This window comes from Notolabrus celidotus, chromosome 14, assembly GCF_009762535.1.
Source record: "Notolabrus celidotus isolate fNotCel1 chromosome 14, fNotCel1.pri, whole genome shotgun sequence".
Taxonomy (NCBI): Eukaryota; Metazoa; Chordata; class Actinopteri; order Labriformes; family Labridae; genus Notolabrus; species Notolabrus celidotus.
Window position 1 is genome coordinate 17521695 of NC_048285.1, and position 14923 is coordinate 17536617.

General features: G+C 39.4%; 1 long non-coding RNA gene across 1 annotated transcript in view; it reads left to right on the top strand.

Moving 5' to 3' along the window:
* Window positions 1-6905: 6905 nt before the first annotated feature.
* LOC117825925 overlaps window positions 6906-14923 on the top strand; it is a 48073-nt gene continuing 40055 nt past the window's right edge. The window contains exon 1 of the long non-coding RNA XR_004633937.1: window positions 6906-7308. This is a non-coding gene — a long non-coding RNA (uncharacterized LOC117825925). The remainder of the gene's footprint in view (window positions 7309-14923) is intronic.

A 14923-nucleotide genomic window follows, 5' to 3' on the forward strand; every position in this document is an offset into this window, starting at 1 on the left:
TTTGACCCGCAAATTCAATTAAAATAATTCAGTAAGACTACAAATTGAATGTTCAAAGAGAATGTCTAATCTTTTTTTGAGCATACAGGAATTGATGGGACTGATTTTGTGGAATGTTTTCCATTTTCCTTAGATTTTGAATAGTTTGTGATCTCTGTCAGGATTGCAGGCAGGCCAGTTAAACCCCAAACCCTAACCTAGAATCTCTTACTGCACCAATATTCCCATACCATCAGGTAAGACTTTCGACTTAAAATAGATGGCCAAAGGGCCCAGATCAACCGGAGGGAGTTCACAAGGGCCACTGGGACCAAACACCATTACTTCTGTCTTTTTTTTTTTGAAGTTTAGGAAGTTCAAAGCCATCCATGCTTTGATGTCTTCAAGGCATTCAAGAAGTGGTGAGAGGGAAAAGGCATTTTTCTTTTTCAGCGACACATATATTTGACTGTCATCAGCGTAGCAGTGGAAGGAGATGCCATGCTTTCTCAGGATGAAGCCCAGAGGCAGTAGATACAGTAAGAACAGCAGTGGACCTAAAATGGACCCCTGTGGAACCCCATACAGAAGCGGAGCTGGGTCAGAAACAGAGTTTCCAATGCGTGCACTCATAGATCTGTTGGACAAATATGATTTGAACCATTTAAGTGCAGTACCACAGATGCCCACTAGATGGCTTAGCCGAGCCACTAGGATACTGTGGTCCACCGTGTCAAAAGCCGCTGTTAGGTCCAAAAGGACAAGAATGACATGGTTACCAGAGTCATTTGCCAGGAGGATGTCATTACAAACTCTTAATAAAGCTGACTCAGTGCTATGGCGTGTTTTAAAACCAGATTGAAAAACTTCCAAGACTTCATGCTCGTCCAGGAATAAAAGGGAGCTTGGAGATGGGCCTATAGTTGGCCAGCACACTGCGATCCAGGCCAGGTTTCTTAAGTAGGGGCTGCACCACTGCATGTTTAAAACTTAGGGGAACAATACCAGAGGACAGACTGCTATTGATGATAGCCAAGACTGACTGCCCTATACTAGGGAAAACCTCTTTAAACAGGCGAGGAGAGACATCATCACAGGGAGAACCCGAAGGCTGAAGATGGTCAACCAGATCTTCTAAAAACGACAGAGACACAGGCTCAAATCTATCAAGAGCTGCAGAACAGGGAACAGGGTCAGAGGGGTCAAGAACAGGAGCTGAGATGAGAGACCTTGCAGCAGCCACCTTATCAATAAAAAAGTGTTGGAAGCTATTGCATGAGATGCCTCCAAGTTGACAGGCTGTGGGGCATTAAGAACAGTGTCAATGGTTTTAAATAACACACGCAGATTATGATGGTTGGACTCAATAAGGTTTGACAAATATTCCCTGGCTACTGACAGGTGAAGTGAATATCATATATTATCTCTTTTCAATGGCACTTGTGAGTGGCTTGGATATGCTGGGCAGCAGGTGAACATTTTGTCCTTGAAGTTGATATACGATAAGGAAAAATGGGTGAGTGTAAGATGTGAGCACCAAACTGTAATTGGTTAGACGACTGGGAAAATCAGTGAACCAGAAAAAAGGTTATAGGTGGCCAAGGCTGATAGGCGCCCACACCTATCAGCCTTGGCCACCTCTTCTGTGAAAGCTGGCCCCAACAGAAGAGCTACTGGAGCTTAATCTCCTGAAAGCATCAATGCTGATTCTGATAGAAAGGTGTTAGAACACACAGTGCATCACAGTTTGTTGTGTATGGGGCTGTGTAGCTGAAGACCTGTCAAGGTGCCTATGCTAACCTCTGTCCACAGCTGAAAGTGCCTGCAATGGACATGTGAGTGTCAGAACTGGATCACAGAGTAATGGAAGAATGGGCCTGGAAGAACATGACAAGTTCAAGGTGTTGACTTGGTCTCCAAATATCCCACATCTCAGACTTGGAGCGGCTGCTAATGCATGGGTGCTAGACACCACAGCACACATTCAGAGGTCTAGTGGAGAACTTTATATTAGTGAATATGGTGTAAATGAATATGGCTATTCGAATCTCTGAAACATTATTTGTCAGAAATTTATTGATAACCAGAAAAATGAATTTAACTCCGGAAGTAATACTTCAAATGGAAGGTTAAACATCTTATTTGTGAAATAAACAGCTTCTTATTTATTGAAGTGTTGATATCTATCTAGTACATAAACATCTCCACACACCTGCATCACGTTTTTTGAGAGATTACTGTAATTGGATGGCTAAAGGTCAGACAGAGGAAGCAAATATGAAGAGACACTTTGTTATTCTCAAAGATATGTTGTTGGCAGTGGCACTTCAGCTCTAATGTTAAGGTCAGTTTAGGTCAAAAGGTAAAAAAAAATCTAAATATTTGCATCAGAGATAATTCAAGTCACCTTAGTCTGATGCATCGTACTCACTGTGGCAGTTAAACTAAGTCACTTCCACACTTTCAAGGCAAGCACCCTCCTCACATTTTATTTAGTAGGTCCAAATTTTAGGTTCCCCTTATGTCACTCAAGATTTTGGACCATTTAAGCTCAGTGTCTCTTAAAATATTTCACTTGTCTACAAAAGCGTTTGTTCTTTGGTATGATACTGACGAAATGTTTGTATAACCGCAAATGTATGTAAGACGCACTTTTGATGCCCTTTTTTTTTATCATATCAAAAGTGACCAATATACCTGTACAAAATGCAGAGAGGTGTTTTAATGTGTTGGGGGTATTTTACCTGGAAGACGATGCTTAAAGAAGTGAGCAACTGCTTATCTGTGCAAAGTATTCTGGGAAAAGTAGCAAGGCAGAACAGTCTGTCATAATCATGCATTTTTAAAGAAAACAGTGATGCTATATGGTAAATAAACCTTGTAGAGAGGTGGTTTGATTGAAAACACTCATACAATTAAGACAGTAAGTGAACAGTGGAGGGGTGGGTGTGGATCTTGGCAAATTAGTTCAAACTGCATGTTGTGGACTCTTTTGAACACAGTGGAAGTTGTCATGCAGGATGATGTTTGAACCCTTTTTCTTATGAGAGTCCCCACTAAAACAGACTGCTTCTTATATACTGGTGAAACTTGTATTTGGGTTTTACGGTACATTTATTTTTAAATTTGTAGTTGTGTGACATGACTGAGCACATGTCTTGGCTCTCGCTGAGTTAGTGTGACTTTACTTTCTGAGGTCTTGGCTGATTGTGCTGAAGGTTAATTATCATCAGCTGCTCTCTGCCTCACAGTGAGGGATAGAGTGACAATTACTAGTCCCTAACAAAGTCTCTTCCTGTGAGTGGGAAGGGACAACGATGTTCTGTGTATCTGTCCAACTTCATTTGACCAACAGTGACAGCAGCAGACTCACAATCTTTCAGTATGCACTAATAGTAGATTTTATTCATGCTGAGTGTCACATTTCCAGTTTTCACCTTTGTTTGCATTGGTTTATTCTAACATTGTTCTTATATAGTTGTTTGAATCATTTGTTCAATATGGCACTAAAAGTGTCCATCACATGATGGCACTCAGGTATGCCTCACCACATTCCTGATTTCCAATCATACTCTGCATTACCGAATAGTCTTCAAGGTTGAGTGTTCCGGGCACGGTCTTAAAGGGCTGCTGTGAAGTGTTGGCTGGTGTAGATCCACAGATGTTAATTCAAGTGGGATAAAGTCAATTGTTTCTGCTCTCATGTGACTACTGCCTTTCAATGTCACGTAGTCTTCTTTTTTATTAAGTTTTACTTTACAAGTACTACTGATTGCTAATTTCAGTAAAAGGAAGGGGATTTTTTTCCTGTTGTTACTACGTTTTCATACAACACAGGCGCTGTGGTACCAGTTTCTTTCAGCATTTAACTTACTGTCTTTAACAATCACAGAGGAAATGCTCACAATTACGGATTCTAATACAAATAACTACTTTAAACATCCAGTATAACTTAGTCTATCTCTCCTATGCTGTTGCCATGTTTCTGAGCCCATTACAGGTGGATGACTCCATTGGTAACGCCTCAGAGAAAGCTTTGCATTACAACAGTGGGGCTGCTGAGCACAACACCAGACCTGTTTGATCTTCAGATGCAATCAGGGGTGTCAGCACTTATTATTATGAATTATCATACCAGTTTGGCTTCTGCCTAAAACTGTTTTCCATTCAAAATAAAATATAGTTTCTAGGAATGATATTAAATTACAATGTATGTTAATATTACTTGGAATTACTCGGATGGAAATAAGGTTGTATAAGCCATAAGGATGTAAAGTAGTTAAAATTGGCTCTGCTTTTGGAAGAAGCAAGAAGTGTACACAATAATTAAGTGAGGGATAATGTGTGGTTAGCAAGACCCCTCCGCTTCACGCCGGGTTCTCGTCCACCCTGTTTGGATTCTATTTTCCATAACTACCTGCTAACCATACATTATCCCACTTATTACCTGGCTACTAACTTAAAATACAAACAGGGTGGCAAAAAACATTGATTAAAAGATAATTTTATGGATTTGAAATTATCTGTGTTTACAGTCTCAAAATAGTCCCAGTCATTCGACGGCAGATAGCGCTCCATGGCGATGGATTCTTATATACCTGTTTTGGCCTAACTAACATAAAACTGTCCTCATTCAGCTCTCCTTCTCATCTGAGCTCTGCGGTTTACAAACCTTTAAAAATAAACGAGGCAAAAATCACAGCTTTGAACACTGCTGTTATCATTACCACTGCTCATGGTTTAAGTTTGTTTGTAGCGATCAGTATCTCAAAGTTGCTCTCACCAGCTCCGCTCGTTGCTAGGAATACTGGACAGGATCCAAGATGTAAATATCCATGTTGTTTAGCAAGCTGCATTAGCATGCTAACCGAAAGTATTGTTTTAGCCACATTGTTTTGATGCAATTGGAAAATAACGGTTTTACCTCACCTTGCGGTCTATGGTGTCAACAAGCAGAACCAAAATGTGCCTGAACTCTTTTCCACGGATTGATTTGACATGATGTGTGATCAGTTTGCCTCTGGTGTTGCTCTCTAATACAACTTTTGTATTAGTGAACCACAAGGGTTGGCAAGGGGTTTTGACCAATCGGAGTCAAGCACCTTACACAACTGGAAGATCAGTAAGAAAGCCAGGTAATAATTACTGTTATCCAATTATATTACACACATCATATTGAAAGAAACCATTCTGCACAGTGAGTTGACCATTCAAAGTTAAGATAGTTTTAAAGAGGCACTTGATGCGTTCTCCTTCCAAGTTCATCTGACAGTGGCTACGTTTACATGAGACTTTTAATTCCTCTTTAATTCCGAATTAAGATTAAATCCTCTTTAAAAAGATTTAAAATGACCATGTAAACACCTAATTCTGAATGAAAATGATAATTCCGAATTAAACTTAAATCCGATGTAAGTGTCTGGTTTATTCTGATTTTAAATCCGAATTGAATAATTCCTCGATCATGTATACGTTCATTCCGCTTTAAATTAATTCCGGTCGTTCTGAGCATGCTCGTGATGACGCACATACTCCGCGCTGGCGGGCTCATGTTTCAGGCTGAGGTAGAGCAGCCGTTGCACTAACCGGCTTTGAATCGCCACAGTCCGGTCTTCCGCCTCCCTTCTCCGGTCGTCTATCTCTCTTCTCCTCCTCAACTGACGAAAGTGAAGCAGTACGTTTGTGTCGAGCTGCTTTTTAACAACTATAGTCAAAATCAAAGCAAAATTTGAACTTATTGTGTGGTCTTCCATGTTGTAACCGAAAATGAAAGAAGCAGGAACTGGAGTCTGTTTTCTTCCGGTAAACGTAAATACGTCACGCCCGCCCCTGTCCAATCAGAACCCTTCCCAACCCCCAGACGTTAAGAGGAATTAAATAAAAACAATTAAACGTGTTTTCCATGTTAACCTCAATTCGGAATTACTATTTCCATGTAAACACGAAGGAGAAAACTTTAATTCCGAATTATTTAATTCAGAATTATTAATTCAGAATTAAAAAACATCATGTAACCGTACCCAGTGGCTACGTTTACATGAGACTTTTAATTCCTCTTTAATTCCGAATTAAGATTAAATCCTCTTTAAAAAGATTTAAAATGACCATGTAAACACCTAATTCCGAATGAAAATGATAATTCCGAAACCTAAATCCAATGTAAGTGGCTGGTTTATTCTGATTTTAAATCCGAATTGAATAATTCCTCGATCATGTATACGTTCATTCCACTTTAAATTAATTCTGGTCGTTCTGCGCATGCTCGTTCCCTTGTCCTGTCGCGATGACGCACATATTCCGCTCTGGCGGGCACATATTTCAGGATGGCCACCCGAAGCAAGCATTGGACTCCAGCCAAGACTATTTATTTAATAGGAGCCTTTGAAGAAATGGATATGATGAAAAGAGTTGATGGACGGAAGCACAAAAATGTGGACCTTTTTAAAGCTGTAGCGTCCAAGTTAATCGAGGGACTTGTCTCTTGTGTGGTCTTCCATTCTGTAACCAAAAATAAAAGAAGCAGGAACTGGAGTCTGTTTTCTTCTGGTAGACATAAATACGTCACGCCCGCCCCTGTCCAATCAGAACCCTTCCCAACCCCCAGACCTTAAGCGGAATCGAATAAAGAGGATTAAACGTGTTTTCTATGTAAACCTCAATTTGGAATTACTATATCCATGTAAACACGAAGGAGAATACTTTAATTCCGAATTATTTAATTCTGAATAATTAGTTCAGAATTGGAAGTTCATAGGAATATTTAAAAATGCATTGACGTATTTTATTTCATTTATGCTGTTAAAAATCTGTAACATCATTCAGTAAGATATTTTTCTAGAGAAGTGTACCTGGCCACAGCCAGAGTTTGAGGTGTGTTAATTGGTTCATGTGATGTGCATGCAGCGACGTCATGAGAGAGAGAGAGAAAAAAGGCGAGAGTTAACGAGGCATGCAGAAGTTTGGTCCGAGTGAATTTTCAGGAGTTTTGCACGGAGTTTTGTGTTTAAAACTTTGTCTCTGGATTACAAGCAAGGTAATCTGTAAGAAGACGTGTTTGTAAATGACAGAACTTTGACCAGAAGTTTTGACGACTGCAGCATTGCTGCTCGTTAAACCAGTGAGAGTGATTTAAAACGTGGACAGACTGCAGCTGCTTCTAGCTGACCCAGCTCGACCCAGTACCTGTGTTTTGGACTGTTTTGGACTGTTTTGTCCAAAAGCGTTGGATTGCCACCAGACCTGATGATGCTGTACCCTCGTTTTCATCTTGCTCGTTAAGGAGACCTATGGACGAGTAAACTACCCTGTGGAACACACATCTCTAAAAAGGTACTGTCCTAATCTTGTATTTTATTTTTACTCTATTTGAGTGAAGCGACCATCTTTTGGTCCCAATGCACACAAGCAACGGTACAGGCCTGCAACAAGGGTTTTTTTTATTTCAAAATAGAATATTTTGCCGGCTTAGTCAGTCCAAACTTTTTTCAAAGAGGGCCACATTTGATGCTGTCAAAATACCTCAGGGCCAGTGGATCCTACTGAGACTTTGTAATCATAAAATATATGAACTCTATTTAATATTTTTTGTCCTCAATAAATCAGTAACTAGGTAGTCCTCGGTTCTCCACGAGCTACATAAACATTGGCAAACTTTATCTTCTTCTGGAGGAAAAACTTTTTCATTAGGGTCGGGCAATGTGGGAAAAATATTCATTACTTTTCTATGGCTGGATTTCATCACACTTCTTTTTTATGCTGTTTTTAAGAATTTTCTGCAGACAACATTTTTAGAACAAAATGATTATTTTTAACAATTTTTATGCACCAAATTTGGCCTTTCTGCACAATTTAATAATTTTGATCTTGTCTTGTGTGAACTTTTAGTGTTCATCAAGAACATTTTCATATGATAAAAGCATTAATTTGAAAACCTGTCAACTTTAAGAGTTCTTGTGTTTCTTATTTATTGTCGTCTTGCAGAATTCCCTGTGCTTATGATTCAGAATATGATTAATTTCTGTGCTATAAATAACACATTTTAAGATGGAAGCTTGGGGCCCTAAATAAATGAACCTTGGGCCGCGATTGGCCCCCGGGCCGTACTTTGGACATGCCTGGTCTAGAGGTATAACTGATTCTGAAAAAGTGTGTGTTTTGTTGTTTTTGTGAAACAAAAGGGAAATTATTAAGAAGAGACTTATTTTGTTAAAGATTGAAACTGAAAGAGTTTTTTGGTTTATTGAGATAAACATGAAACATTTTTGACAAAAGAAATGGAAAGGAACTAAAGGTTAAAGGAAATCTTAATATTTGATTTTTGCTTTAAAAAATTAAAGTAAGAAATTAATTATTTCTACTTTAAAACTGTTTCTGTTTCTGATTTACTACTCTTTGTAAGGTACATGTATAATGTTTAAAGGGACAGTATACTCACACATTTTACTTTATTATTTGGCTAAACTTGTACAATTTTCAAAGGGAAAGGTTTATTTTAAGACCCAAAATTCATAACTAGTGAGTTACACTGAGTTACTCTTCTAAAATACTTAGTGATAATAACTCAGGGCCCCTTTCTTCTAGTTTAGGGCAGTGATTTTCAACCACTGTGCCTGCCGTTACAGATCGCCAGGTGTGCTGTGGGACATTATCAAATTTCACTTAATTAGTCCAAAAAAATATTATTCATATACTACAAATAATTTGCCATGTAGTGTGTCTGTGCCAGACTGGCGGAGTAATTAAATACTTGTCCATTCACTGACCTGCGCTCCCCACTCACTGGGTGGCAATAAAGCACAGTTATGACCTTGTTAATTTAAGACAATCGAATTAATAATGCGTGCGAGAGGTGTATGTGACAAGACGTAGGCGTACAACCGAGATGGATAAATATTCAAAAAGGAAAAATGAAACTCCAAACAGGGCCCTGGACAAAATGCTAACCTGGATGAAGAGCGTACTATGGGTGGTGGAAAAGGCAACTTTTGTGAGAAAAAATCACAACAGTGACTGTGAGAGCTCTCAAAGCTAGCTACTTAGTAGCTGAACTCCTAGCCAAATCAAAAGAGCCATACACTGTGGCAGAGACATTAATACTACCTGCAAAAGCTATTGTAAATAAGATGCTTCGCCCTGAAGCAGTTAAAGAACATGCCAAGGTCCCTCTCTCAGATAATTAGATTCATATATTGAGAGACTAAATGTGTCATTTTGTAAAACTTTTGGTTGTTGGTGTGACTCAGGATTTTTTTAATGTATGAAATGTGCCTTGGCTCAAAAAAAGGTTGAAAACCACTGGTTTAGGGAGTAGACGGGCTACAATAACAACAGTAGCTGCATCTAAATAATCAATTTTGATTTCTTTTTCTATTTTACGTCATTGAAAAGATTGTGAGAACGTCAGACCCACAGAGAATAAAGTTAAAGAACTTGAGAGATTTGACTCTTTTGAGACTGCCTCTGTTTTGAATAAGTGCCAGCCTGAGCAAACATGATACTATGTCTGCAAGGGCCATTTGCTATGTGCTGACAAGAAAAGTGAAGAAAGATTCATGGTCTCATTGCGCTTTTGATCAATTGATGGATTGGACGGGGGAGCTCAACTCCCCAAAGTTGTGAAGGTTACTGCACGGCTGTCCTTTTAAGCTTTTGAAGCATTAACACGGAAACAAGCAGAGATACGAGACTGAGATGTGTCATTTTGCCTAATGCTGGTGTGCTACAGGGGGCATTTACACACTCCATTTGACAACCTAAGAAAACAAATAAGAGACTTTCTCTTCTGTTTCATTTTCACATTTTTTTTTGTCAAATGGCATAGTGACTACAGGGTCCACAATTTTAAAAGCATTGGTCTTTGGATGTAACAGCTGGAACAGAGATTGACTCCTTGCATTAGTGGTCAGGGTTTTCACATTGCATCTCTGCATCTTCTTTGCTGCACACATCACTTCTAAGTCATTGCCTGGTCTTTTAGAACTGCTGACCCACATTATATGTGGTATTCCTTTTGGGCTCGTTTCTTACCTCATTTTTCTTATGACAGGATGCCTGTATATTTTGGCAGAGCTTGCCTTTTGGGAATGGTTCAGCTGACTGTCCAAGATGATCCATATCCACTGCAACACTTGTCAACTGTTTAGGCAGTGATAAATGAGAGTGAGAATATGTACGAGGAAGGCTGCTGTGGATACAGCACCTACAGGCATTCTGGCTTACATGTGGTCAAGAGAAAAGGGAACCCAGATATACATTTTATGGAAATTCTTCTCTTTTGATATACAAAGAGGAAAATCTAACCGAAATAATGATCTGACATTCATTGTATTCTCGAGCCAAAGATTGTGACATTTATTCAGTGGTAGATATCTAGTTATTATTAACTCTGGGAGTTAAAATGTATATTTAAGGGGTCTATTTGTTAGAAAATCCCAAGTGTCCTTAGACCTACATCATTGTTACGTTACTTTTGTATACAATATACATTTGGAAATAATTTATTGGGTATTCAAGTTTTTGATTTTATTTTCTATTTCTTAAAGCTGGGGTAACTAGCATGAATTTGAATGTAGGATTTCCTCAGGACTTCGTCTAACCCCTCCCCTCCTCCCTTGGAGCTCCTCCAAAACGACGCCCCCCCGCTCACATGCACGAGCGCCGCTGACTTGTGACCATATGATGGTGACTGATTCAAAACTGGTTCTCACCAAAACATTATAGTGAAAGTTAAAAACACAAACAAACATGGCTGCTGTTAGTACTCACAACTATCATGCTAGCATTATCCAGTTGTACCAGTGACACGATATCAGGAGAAAAGTTATAATACGTATAATACTATAGCAGCTCTGCTGTTTGTTAAATGGGTTCAGTGTAGATGTTCTTAATTCCTACAGTGTTGACAGTAAGTGAAGGCATCAGGAGAGGTGTAGAGTGTGCGAGTGGGAGAGAGGAGAGACGAGAGAAGTTCTTCATTCATTCAAACATTGATTGTTGCTTTGTTGGTTGGCGTGATCACGGCCGACAGTGACCGGTTATTAAAGCTCAACGTGTTCACGAATCGGCTCGTCATCACTACAGCATCCGGACGGACGCTACAATACATATATATTTTCTGTAGGACTTACTAAATGTCATTAATTGTTCTGCTTGTCAGAGCCCCCGTGGTGAGAGCTTTTTAGACTCTGATCCGGACTACAGTCCTGAGAAAGGCACCTCATCGGGTCAGAGGGGACAGGCCCGGGACGAGCGAGAGGGGCAGTAAATAGAGGCAGGGTTAGCAGAGGCAGGGGACGAGGAGTGCACGCCGGGTAAATGTACGCGCAGGAGGTAGGCAGAACGGCAGGACGGGATTTGATTGGTTTAAAATTTTGGGACCCAAAAACAGTGATTGGTTGGTGTTTTCCCAGGTTTACTCCGGCTGTAGATAGCAGTTTTTTTTCACTCTTTTTTAAGAACACATTATGTATTGATTGCCATCAGGACATAAAGATCATTTTAACCAGTGTAACAAAAAGTGTATCTAAATCAGACTACCAACCCCAGCTTTAAGTTAATATTGATACATTTTAGAGCCACTTTCCCTGCTCATTTGAAGTGGCTTAAAGACTACAATATTAAAGCATGTTGTTACTGAGCCTGGAGGGTAAGAAGCATAGACTGTTTAAAAAATGGTCGTAGTATCTGCGGCGTTCCCCATCTGTTCCTGAGCGCTGTTTTGAAACCAATTGTCAGTAGGTGCCAAAATTGAAATGCTGAACACAACCCAACCTCATCTGAGCTCGTGTGAAGTAAAGAGGCGGGCCTTTAGGCTTTTCGGTAAAAGCTACAGGGTGCCCCTGTTAATCAAGTCAGTCATGTCCTTATTTGGGCAAAACTTGTAAGTTTAATATCGTCGATAATTCCAAGTTATATAAATCCTATGAATTAATAATAATATTATTATTATTAGTAGTAGTAGTAGTAGTAGTAGTAGTATAAAAATTCACCGCTGATACAATGTGTGCTGATAGAAAAATTAGCTACTAAGACCTAAACTGTTTTATGAACCAGGCTGTAAACATGCTTATTAGTGCTGCAAAGATCATCCTAAAAGCCCTATCACACTTTATAATGTCAGCTTGTATAAAGGAAGTGTGAGCTCACAGGCAAACAACTTTTTCCAGCACTATTCTAAATACACACTTTTTGTTGGGATAGCAGCCAATCCCTATCTACCATTGTGTGTCATTCTGTCTATGAGCCATAAAAGTCCAGTCTATACTGGAATATGGGGCAATTAGGCTCAGCCATTTTGTCAGTGTAAGGCTATTTTTAGGTCAGAGGGAAGGAACAGATGAACACTGACATGATGGCCTCTAAAAACAATTTACAACTACTACAGGTTTATTATTATATGAGAGTTGTTGCAGTATGAATATAGAGTTGAAAACGGAGAGCAAAACATCCTATTTTTAAATACCAGTGCTGAGTGTGAATGGTCAGTCAGCCACACACAATAAGTTGTAAAAAAGGTGCTTCATAAACAGACTAAAACACACTTCAAAGTAATTACTCAGCACGGCAAACTATCTTATTAATCTATCTCTATTTGGATTCTTTTACCGTTTGTCCATAGAGATAATGAACATTGTTAGGCCTGATACTGTTCCATCGCTTCTAAAGCTTCCCATATAGTGAACCTTCCCTCTTTGTCTTCCATATTCCCTCTCTCTACCTGGTATGCCAGTCAGCTTTTCTGGCAGCCCAATGCTTCACTTTGATTTGTGAATATAAATTTTATCAAACATCAGTATTGTGGTTTGAACCATATCCAAATGGGCATTTTATAGTGCTGCAGGCAAGAAACAAGCTCTATTCAATATTGTGCCTCTCCTATTTTTGCCAAAACACCTTTCATTCCCTCTCCAATTCTTCAAGACATAAATTAGAGCTAGGCTTGCTTTTTCTTGGCAATGATCTGTCAGACAATCTGTGAGCAATAGACTATAATTTTAATTTGCATAGACTCTGCTTCTTAAAGTGCAAGCTTAAAACTAGGGACCAGTACATTTTCTTCCTACTGCCTTGAACAGTTGTTATTGATTTAGGTTCCCCTGGAGACTTGTGTTGCACATTCGTTGGCCCTTAGAGTGTAATCCACAGCAGTGAAGTTTGTAATGTCATAGAGCTGGGCAATAATAATAGATATAATTTTTCTCAATATAAATATAGCAAATGCTCGATCAAAATACAATATATTTAAACATTTAAACCTGTAGGGCAGGGGCACTGAATAACCTTCATGCATTCACTGCACTGTGGGAAAGAATATCATTCGGCCTTTAACCTTTAGTAACCTTAAAGGGGAGTGCACTACTCAAAACAATACTCTACTAAACTGATACACAGTTTACAGTTTGATGTATATTTATTAGGGTTGCAACGGATCAAAAAAGTCACGGTTCAGATCGGATCACGGTTTTGAGTCACGGATCGGATCAGTTTTTGGATCAGCAAAAAAAAAGACAAGACAAATATAACTTTGTCCTCCATTTATTTTGTAAAACACCTGTAAACTTTTGCCCATTAAATAAAAACAAGATTTAACTCAAAATTTACTGCTTGTGCAAAGCCCCCCATCTGTGGGCCCAGTCCTGCATCATTCACTGCATTTCATGGCATGGCAAGTGAAGGAGCAGATGAACTTCAGAAGTTTAACTCCATTCTTCCTTCATGTGTTGATTTTCACAGTCCACTTTTCTTTGAGCTGCAAACTTGGAACACACCGTTTTCGTGCATTCTAGGGTCCTACAGCAGGCAAAGTGCCAATATGTGAACTGCTCCATAAACAAAAGTGAAAGTTAAAAATTGCACTCATTGCAGCAGTGGACTCTAAGTGAATCAGTAACAGCCTGTCTGCGTATCGTTGACATGGAGACAAGTCCCGGTAGACACACGGTGACCCGACCAAAACACAGAGTGAAGGAACAACAGTTGGGGGACCACAAATAGGTGGCCGGATGCAGACCACGGGCTGCGTATCTGACGGCCTCTGGTCTAGTGGGTGCGCAACGGAATTTCATAATGTGGCTCAGGCACATTCAGCACTCACTGTATTTCACAGGGAAACCAAAATGCTCCCAAACATGTGACTTAAAAGATGCAGGAGGTTTTTCAAGTCCCTCTGCTCCTTCACTTGCCATGACTACCGCTGTGCATGACGAGTGAGTTTGGATTGAACATGCGGTCATCACGTGAACACGCGCAACTTTTTTCATCAACCGATCCGTGGACCACGTCCGTGCCGAACCGTGGAGAGGCATCCGTACGGATCACGGATCAACTATAATCCGTTGCACCACTAATATTTATTGTAAATTAAAATCAAATTATCTCAACCTGTGAAAAATAATAATCTACCAACAAAAACTTCACTAAAATCTCATCTTCGTCAGCTGAGGAGGAGAAGAGAGATAGAGAACCGGAGAAGGGAAGTGGAAGACCATACTTTGGCGAATCAAAGCCCTTTAGTGCAACAGCTGTTCTACCTCAGCCTGGAATATGTGCCCGCCAGCGCGGAATATGTGCGTCATCGCGACAGGACAAGGGAACGAGCATGTGCAGAATGACCGGAATTAATTTAAAGCGGAATGAACGTATACATGATTGAAGAATTATTTAATTTGGATTTAAAATCAGAATAAACCAGACACTTACTTGGGATTTAAGTTTAATTCGGAATGATCGTTTAATTCAGAATTAGGTGTTTACATTGTCATTTTTAATCTTTTTAAGGAGGATTTAATATTAATTCTGAATTAAAGAGGAATTAAAAGTCTCATGTAAACTTAGCCAGTGTACCTTTTAAAGGAAAATGTATTTTTAAGAATGTTATAAAAAAATCCAGTTCAAGTAAAATTTAAAACTTGAGCAGGGCAAGGTTCTTCAATAAAAGTATGTTCTA